This window comes from Dermacentor andersoni, chromosome 6 (genome assembly GCF_023375885.2).
Source record: "Dermacentor andersoni chromosome 6, qqDerAnde1_hic_scaffold, whole genome shotgun sequence".
Taxonomy (NCBI): Eukaryota; Metazoa; Arthropoda; class Arachnida; order Ixodida; family Ixodidae; genus Dermacentor; species Dermacentor andersoni.
The window spans coordinates 114,330,501-114,340,807 of record NC_092819.1 but is presented as its reverse complement, the minus strand read 5'-3'; positions in this window follow the sequence as shown (position 1 = coordinate 114,340,807).

The following is a 10,307-nucleotide window of genomic DNA, read 5'->3' as shown; positions in this document are numbered from 1 at the left end:
AAAGATCCCAGCGACAGTAAACATAGCCGCGGGGACAGTCAGCGGTCAACCATGGTGCTTCAGCAGAAAGCTTCTGCACCGGAATGCTGACGCCTGGAACAATAGGCGACTAAAACGATGATGCGATGCAAAGAATGGTTCACATACGCCAAGAAGATCGTTGTGGTAGGCTATGATGCCGAAAGGATAGTCAGGTAAATAAAGCTAAATTACCGGGCTTTGCGGGCTAAAATCACAATCTGAGCATGCCAGTTCTAGCTGGATATCATGTGTGTGACAAAGTTTGAGTTTTTGAGGCACTTTTCTTTTCATAATTGCCTGTCCATAGCTCGTGCTGAGCGTCTCTATATTCCAACTTTCCCTGATACGTGTATCATGCGAAAAAAAAAAATTCCTGGACTAAGAAGCTAAAGCTGAGAGAAAGTTTGTTTTATTTTATAACGTTTTTTTATAGGTTAAACAGACACGGTATCGTTGCATCTGAGCAATTTTCATAATTTACAACTTTTCAAAGAAATGCAGAGATCAGAGATTTTGAGGAACCCCGAAAACGTGGCGCATTTTTTTTTTTTTTTGCAATTTGAGAGTTTTACGGAGATTTCAAACAGTCGTATTTCCCGAAACTAAATTTGCGTAACAAACATGAGAGTGGTTCGTAAAATACGAGAGCGGATCTATTGTACAGAATAACCTTCACCTGCGCAAGCAGCACCTCTTAATAATCTACGCAAGTCCTACGACACTTCGTAATTTAGAAACATGTTTCATGTAATCATGCCCTCTTAAATTCCCATTGAACACAACGCCAAGAGCTTCGCATGCACGGTGTATTTATATTTTAAGTCACCTAACAACAGATTTGTATGTATAAAAACGGTATTATTTCTCGGGCGGAAAAGTGTAGCTTTTGTCTTAGCACTGTTTACTTTATATCCGTCAGCACTTGACCATTCATGCAAACGCGATATTGAGCTATTCGCTTGTCTTAACTGAGATCAGTCAGACATGCAGCGGAGTGTCATCGGCATGCATGGTCTATTTAATGCTCGGATTGATATATACAATGCGATTCAAGAAGGTAATAAATAAAAGAGTTCGAAGGGTATCTCCCTGAGGTACTCCTGATGTTATCGTTTTTCTTTCTCTGAAGAGGAACCATTGAGGTAAACATACTGTTGTCACTTTTCTAAATAAATGCTAACAGTCCTAGTGCAAAACCATGGATGTATACCTATGTATTTTTTCAGTTACATGGAATGATTAAGGAAATGAAACGCTTTTGTGAAGCCTACAAAAACGCCCAAGGCTTCCTTTTTTTTCAATGGCGTTTAAAATAAATTCTTTCTGCTCCATTAAAGCCTGTTCCCTCGACCAGTGTTTACGGAAGCTAAAAATAGAAGTTGATTATTGTTGTGGAAATCACTTTTTCCAGACAAAGAAAATAGGGAGTATAGGCACAGGTCTGTGGTTTCCATTGTCATTCTTATCTCCTTTTTTATAAAGCACTGTGACTCTATCAACCTGCAATCGTTTTGGAAATACTCCCAGTAGTAAACACTGATTAAATATGTGCATTAGGCGCGGTGCAATTATTTAAATGAGATATTTGACGGGTTCAACTTTTACACCGTCGGCATCGCGGCTTTAGCTATTTAGTCTTCGGAACACAGAAATAACTTCAGGTTTTTTTTTTACGGGACTAAAGAAGAAGGATTCCTCGTTTTATGTTCTGATATGACCGAGTGCCCCGTCAGTCGCACGTTCTACTTTGAGTTCAAAAAAGTATTGGTGCAATTCGTCTGCTACAACAGGGGCTAAGAGCTCTATGTTATTACGCACAATCTTTGTAAGAAAGCTGATGTTTGTGTAGTGATTTAGAACTGCATTTAGATTTTTCCATAAATCGTCTTTTTCTGCGGAAATCTGAAAGAAAATGCAAAAGCGTTCATTTCTTCCAGCTGTAAAGTCCCCTTGGTAATTTATTGCGAAACACTTTACACGATTTTAATACATATTAGTCGCGTGTGGCCACAAAACTTGCATACAGTTTATCTCTAGCGTCAATCTTTCTGATAATTGCTTTTGTATTACATGGCTTAGTATCTTTCTTGGCTTTAAAAAGACATTTTTGGAAAACATCCATCATATATATTTAAGCACGCAAAAATGTATTAAATGAATTTTGAGCAAATGTCTTGTTCAGCACAACAATTCAAGCTGCACATGAAATTTGTATTTTGGACATGTCCATGTTCCTTAATGAAAGATCTTGAAAATATTGCTGTGTGAGCTTCGATTTACGTAAATGCTTCTCTAAGCACAAATATGTATACAAAAGGAATCATTTATATGTGTTTACATTGTTCTGACCTTCAACTTAGGTGCGTGCAATTGGGTTATAAACATATGAAACTGCGAAGACGATATGCTAGTAAATATAGCCGGCTTATGAATGACATTCATACATCCATACACATTTATTATTTGTCCATCTTCCCGTTTTGCGGGCAGGTCTCCAAGCATTTGGTGTTAAAATCTCCGGCGATGATCACACATAGCGTATTTTACACACTAAAAAAAAGAGTATCCCTTACTCTTTTCGAAGAGTCTGGACTCGTCACATATACGACACACTTTGTGGGAGACACCCAAACTCTTTTTTGGCAAAGAGTCCTGAGACTTTGCTTGAAACAAGGTGTTTACGTGACTGCGCACAAAATAGTCATGCATACTCTGTTGTAGTAGTCACCTAGCCCTCTCAATAGGGTTACAAGACTAGTGCTGAAGGAGTCCGTTAAGAATTCTAGATGAGTCAGATGACTCAAGATAAAGTGTCACATGAACACTCCAAGAATGATTCAGGTAACTATTCTAGATGAGTCTGATGACTCCAGCAGTGTGTGTCAAATTACTCTTAGTGCGTGCTGCAGGACTATTGCAAAGAAAGTAAAATAACTAATCCATGTAAGTCGTTTCACTCTAGGATGGCAGTGTCGAGCCGCTTTTCAAAATGTGTCAACAACTCTTGCTGTAAGTACACACGACTACGGCTAGTTCTCAAGATGACTACTGTGAAAAGACAACATAAGATAACAATGAATCTACGGTAATCTTGCCAAAAAGCACATGGCATGTTAGCAAGAAAAAGTTAATATTTCATCAATCTTTGTTATTTTCTTCTGGAAAGTTCAAATGTGTCGGTCATCACAAAATCACTATGAAAGCAAAACAGTTCTCATTGCTATTACGCTGGAATCAATAGCCAACCAAGCAAATTTCTTAAATAAACATCCGATATGTAGCCTGCAGCTGCATGACACTGCAAGGCCACTCCGAATCATAATCAGACCCCAAAATATTATGTAACTTATGTAGAAGTTCAATTCACCACCGCACAAGTATCTCATAATATGTCAAAAGATTTATAAGTTCAACATACTTCCCTTTTCTAAGAGACTTAACGTACGACTTAACATTCTAAGCAAGTAAGCTACACATAACAAATAAAAAAGGCTGCACTTATGTACAAAGGAGACCCAGATAATGAAGTGCAATAAAAACAATATTCCAACTTAGATTACATAATCTATGCATAATACTATGTTTGCTGAAAACAACTCGTTGGCAATTGATAATCCAATCTAACAGTAAAAACAGCTGTCTTACCTTATGGTACTGTTGTTGGCACTTTTTTCCACATAATTTGTGCGTGTTAGCGTGAGATGAAAATTGATCCTAAAAACACCACATTAAAAAGTTGTGCCTCAATTTTATTCTGTCATACAACATGCAACAGTGAATAAAAACTTCATAACTGACAAAATTACAAAAATAAATACAGTAACACTTATACTGATCATTTATTTATGACATACTTTTGCAAGACTAGGTATAATAGCTGACACAGATAATTTCACAGGTAGAAATAACCACTAAATTAAATATCGTGATTCCCAGTTATGAAGAAACAGTTTTGAGAATTGTGCCAAGGCTACCAAGTCACTCATGCTCGCAAAGGAAACAAAATCAAAACAAGCAAGATTACAAGAACTTCGAACTTGCAACCTAAAGTAAGAAACCGAGCATGACTGATTTATGTATTTACTGAGCATAAATTACAACTAGCGCATAATCTGCTTGCACAAGATAACAAACAATGAGTTACTGTTGCTTTCTCTCTGGGGCATTTGGCTCTTCTGAGCACATGCACATTGTATGGCACAGCTGCGTGCATGTAGCTGGGCATAGTTGTGATTCAGCATCAATCTGTTTTTATGGTCCTGCACTATTAACGTTATAATTTACAATTAGCAAACAGCCTAACTATCGGGGTGATCAGCTGTATTTTAAGCAAAACATATTCACAGATTTCCCTGTTTCTTGCTAACATAAGGAGGCGGGTACGTCATTTCAGATTTCGAGAAACAGGTGTGCAACAGAACAAATGCTTAAGACAGAAAGTCTACAATTACCAGTACCTTAATTATTAAATACCATGTAGTAGCTCTTTCTGCAATGAATACCTCTATTACCGAAAATTGTAGCTTAAAAATTATTTGGAACATATTTAAAAGAATGACAGAGATTAGAAGTGCATCATAATTGCAAATGGCTTCTTAAGCAAATCACAATTATTGAAGTTTTATTAATTTCAGCAAAATGGCTGACATCCCATTATTGAGGCTAGTCAGTGCTGAAGGTATTACTTTGTAGGAGTCCTCAGACTGACAGCTCTGAAATATTTGTCGCCATACTTGGTGGAAGATGCTTTGCTGTTGCAGATATTACTTTGCCACAAAACATTTTGTAAGCCTTCTGGGACAATTCTGTGTGGAAGATAAACCTAATTGATCATTGCTTTTTTGGGTTGTGTATCTCAGAACTAGTGCTAGTCTGAGTTCTTACAAACTAGACGGTATTGAGTACTGTAATTATAATGCCTGCCACTGCTATAAATTTCTGTTAGCGAAAATTGTCGCATTGTCATGAAGCAGTTATGTTCAATTTTTAGCAGCAGTCACTGCTGAAACACTCAGCACAAAACACAAAACAAAGATATGGAGTCGAAATGTAAATGTCGAACAAAGTTATAGTCGATTCTGCATTTCACAGAACGGTTCTTTTTTTCTGTTGGTGTGCCAATACCAATTGCACATTCACAAACATTTCAGTATTGCCCTTCTGGCAAATGCAGGAAAATTCATTGTTTAACAGCAGCCCCCGGGAAGACAGCCCAAAGTTGCTTCGACAAAAGGACTGGCCTTCAACTTTGCGTCGCTATGTTGTAGGTCACTATAGCAAGGGGCATGTTTTGCTTATTGAATAATAATCGAAGCAGTTTTATTATTTGTACTAGAGCTTTCAAAAGATAGCCAATTGTAGAGTTCATGCAGATTTCATATATGTCATTAGTATATTTAGCTGCTTCTTGAGTTATGTCCTACACAATGGTAAAATACAGTGATCGTTGTGGGGACTTTCTTGTGTACTAAATGTTCACAAAAAGCAGTGTGCTGTAGCTAACTCAGCTCTTTGTTGACTGCAAAGTGCCGATATCTAATCAAACAGCAGGTAAGGTTACTAGAAGCATGCACGATTAGTAGGCAGGCAGACAGGCCTGCCTACTGATCTTGCATACTTCTCATGCTATTGTGAAAAAAAAATTATTCAATATACTTCAATAATTTTTCTCACAATAGCATGAAAATAACCTTATTCACTTATAATTGTCCTATATAACGAAATTTGGCATACGTACTCTTGAAAAAATGAAGAATGCTGATATCTAATTGAAATTGCAATCTGTAAAATTATTTAACGTGGCCTAATATTTTTTGCATAGTTCCAGTAATTGTACAAGCCTTTGGATAGGTATCACCACTTTGCAGTATACAACTAACTAAATAAGATACAGCATGAAGCTATTTCTGAAAATTTTATACACAAGAAAGTGCCCACAAAAATATTTTGCCACTGTGTAGAACATAACTAAAAAACAGCAGCTACAGAAAAATCAATGAACATTCAAATCTAATAAAACAGTTTATGAATGAAAGTATATTAAAATCTCTAGTACAAATATATAAAAATGTTGTTTCGAGGAGTATTTCCCCTTAATAAGTGGGCGTAAGTGTATTCTACCAAAGTGTTAGGAAATGCCTTGAAGCATACCATGGGGAGTTTTATTAATAGCACATGCACACATCTGCCTAAAAAGCCCCACGCCCTGCTTGCATTTCTTAGTCATTTTTCCTTTCTGTTGTATGTCACCATTTGCATTCCTTAACATTGAGTGCGCAAAACAAAAAACTACCTATTACCGTATTTACTCGCATAATGATCGCACTCGCGTAATGATCGCACACCAAATCTTTGTAGTCAAAATTCGTTTTTTTTTATTTCCCATGTAATGATTGCACCCTGAACTTGCAGCAGCAATATGTCATGTGCCATGTCTAGCTAATAATGATCGCGCTTACCATCTGTCGACTGCTGTGCGAACGACTCTTCAAGACAAAGCAAGCGGTCTGCACGCACAAAACATTCGTAAGCAGATGCCCCATTTCATTCCTTTCATCCCTTTCCGCACTTCTCTGACAAAAAAAAATACAACCAAACTTGCCTTTATTATGTGTAGGCTTTATAATGGTTGTGGTCAACAAAAACAACAAAAAGGCGCCTTTCGATTCTTCTCGTCTGCACTCGTGGGCACGCAAAAAATCGGGAGCGGCAACGATAGCAGCCACGTTTACACTGATACGTTAGAAGTGTGCCTTATTCATACGCCGACGTGTGTAACACAGCTTAGATATTCGCCCAGCCTTAGCGGAAACGTGCCATATTAGGACAGTGGTGAAGAAAAATGCCGCAGTTTCCGCAGCATGCCCGCCATGTTTTCCTGTGTCACTGGCAGCTAAGCGCGCCCACCTGTTTCTGTTCCCCCAAAGTGGGCATGGCTATGTTATTGCCACAAACTCGCCGATATTATTCATTACTGATACGGAAGAAACTGTTTGAATGCACGTAATGTACTCACGAGAAGAAAAAAAATCGCGTTCGGTGCGTTCAGTTTGCTCTGCTGGCTGCCATTTGTTTGTGTACCGCACTACATACAGTGGCAGCCACCTATTTGTTGCCCTGTTGTCATCCCGTAGCAAATGCCAGATGAAATTTGCTTTCTTTTTGCGGGAAAGTTAACCCGCGTAATGATTGCACCCCTGAATTTGAGTCAATTTTTTTTACAAAAAAGTGCGATCATTATGTGAGTAAATAGGGTAACACACCGAATTTTTAGCCTGTAAAGGGGTTGTATACAAATGGGGGCAGCCAACTCTACTGTGACAATAAACAAATATTTATTCTCACAATAATGAAACCAGTCATAAAATATATCCTCGCAAATTTGGAAATGATTGCACAAAGAACCTTGCTGATTGTCACATTAGTGTCCGAAACAAGATGTTTTGATGTTTATAATTCCTAGTTTAATTCACTTTCTCTAGTAAATGGACTCTGGCCTAGAATACTCAGTGTAGGAGACTAACCCAGACCTGGAACCCAATATTTAAATCTCAAATAAAGACATTCATCCCACGACCACGTCACTGCTATGTCATCAGCAGCATGCATCCATGGACATATGGTCTGTGAAATTATTTTTACATCATATGTACTGTTACTCTTGCACTAATAAATTAGGAAATGCATTTGCTATTTAAAGCAGTGCTGTAAACCTCTGTGTTTGAGAAATGCAATACTCAAAAGGTCTAATACAACCAATGTGTGCATGAGACCTATGCTGCCTTTGACATTCGTCAGTGTGGCAAATAAGCACTGAGAAATGCCAAGGGTATCATAGCTTTCATGTCTCAAACCTTGTATGTGAGTACCATTGGTACCCTTGCAGTGAAAGGAAGTCACATTATTATCATACTTATGAGGGGAACTCACGTTTCTCTACTTTAATATTTTCCTTTTTGTGCTCCTATATTCTTGACTTTTCCAAAAATAATGGGTGTTTGAAATAAGTACTCTATATTGCTCTTAAACTTTTCCTGCACCAGAGCCCACGTTAGGTTACATTTCTTGAACACTTTGCAGTGCTGCAGATTATCAAAAGGAAGAAAAAATGCCTTAAGTTTGCATTTTAGCATACTGTATAACAAGAATTTTGAACCTATCAATTACATACACAAATACAAAAGAACTACGGAAAACTTGGCATAAAGACAGACATACATTATAATAGCAGGAATCGATGGTGAGAATTTTAATAGAAAGGAACCATTAAAAACTAGGTAGTAAAGACACATGAATTACAATAACACAAGTATCTGCTAAGAATTTGAAGAGGCAAATAGAATGTCTCTTCAAATCACTCCACCCCAACATTCATCCATGGTTCGATAAGTGACCACAGCTGGTGATGCAGTTTGGATAGATGGCCGCTGAGGTACAGCTGTGAAACAGGTGGAACATGTAGAGGGGTCACCAAAGGTTGCACGCTGGTTGCACAGCAGGTTGCCTTGGTCTCCAGCCTTACTCGACACTCATGCTTTGAGCCTGGTTATACGTCGTTCGCAAGAGGCCTGGCCCGAGTGCGTCGCATGGCTTGGGTAAAATTTTGAGGCAACCTGAAAAACACAGATCCATATCTATAAGCACCAAAATATTCTTCACCGTAGGGCAAACCTGAAGTTTACCATCGGCGCATAGCAGATAATGAAAACAGACACGAGTAAACAGACTCGAGGTACACAAATGTGCAAAAATGTAAATTAATGTGAAGAGCTGCTTATAGGATGGAATGTTTCATTTTGTCTTTTGTAGATCAATAATAGTACCATAACATAAAGTCAACTGTACATGGCCCTCCCTAAAAAAATTTAAATTATGGGGTTTTACGTGCCAAAACAACTTTCTGATTATGAGGCACGCTGTAGCGGAGGATTCCGCAAATTTCAACCACATGGGGTTCTTTAATGTGCACCTAAATCTAAGTACACGGGTGTTTTCGCATTTCGCCCCCATCGAAATGCGGCTGCCGTGGCCGGGGTTTGATCCCGCGACCTCGTGCTCAGCAGCCCAAGACCATAGCCACTGAGCAACCACGGCGGGTATAGCCCTCCCTATTTGTGTAAGTAGTCTATTCCATGCGAGCTGTCATGACCTCGCACACGACCACTTGAAATTTCTTTTTGAAAAACTGGAGGGCTTTCAATATAGGACAAATGCTAATTTCAAGAAATACTTCACTTAAAAGTTTTTTTACTGGCGCAAGCACTAAGTGAGATGTTGTGCAACGCACCAAACTATGCATCATAAAAGGCATAGCCAAAAAATTGGTTCCTTCATTAAGGGGCCAAATTTTTCAGGACAATAAAGAGAGGCCTTACACGAAAAATTCAACTGCTTATTACCGCGGCTCAGTTTATTATGGGTCATTAAAAATGGACAAAATGGCCTATTAGCTTTATTTTCATAGAACTTGCTTACAGCAAAAGCTGCAAATTTATGTAATCCACGTATTTAGGACTTGTGCTGCATGCAAAAACTGGTTTCAGGAAGATAAATTATGCAGCAGTGACCAGAGATGAGGATGAACTAGCAAAAAAAACTAAGTTTTGGTGTAAGTTTATCGGCATATTTACTATTGAGGCAGTCCTAGTAAATTTATGCCCAATACCATGTACGAGAGTACACTGTATTGTTTTTAAATTGCTAAAGCTTTATCAAAGCAGTTTTGTGCTAAGCAAGAAAAAAAATTGTACAAGTGGTCTCCTACTAGTTTTAAAATTTGCATCGCGTTTTGTCAAATCCACATAGCCTCTTGGCGGCTAAGGGAAAATGGATGGACTTGAGCATTCCTGCACCGATAGCAGGGAGTCTAAACTGCTTTGAAGTTAATTCTTTCATTGCCGAGTGGCTACAACCCACTTCACTCGAAAAGTTGCCACTGAATTACATGCATTTACCTTAATCTTTCTGTCGGGTACCAGCCTGCTTGGCATCATCACGAAGGCTGCCAACTCCCTAGTGGACGTAGCCAGGACACGGTGGTGGCAGGACTCAGTGGCAGGAGCCGCCAAGGCTTCCAACTCCCTAATGGACGTAGCCAGGATACGGTTTTCGGAGGATGCAGGGGCGGGAGCCGCCAGAGTGTACCTGCGGCAAATTTGCACAAATGCTCTTAGTTCTACCATGTCACAATTTACAAGAAAAATTCAGCTGTCTGTGTAACATGGATACCAATAAATAAATGTAAACAGTTAGGTCCTACAACACAACTAGAACGTGGACAAAGAAGA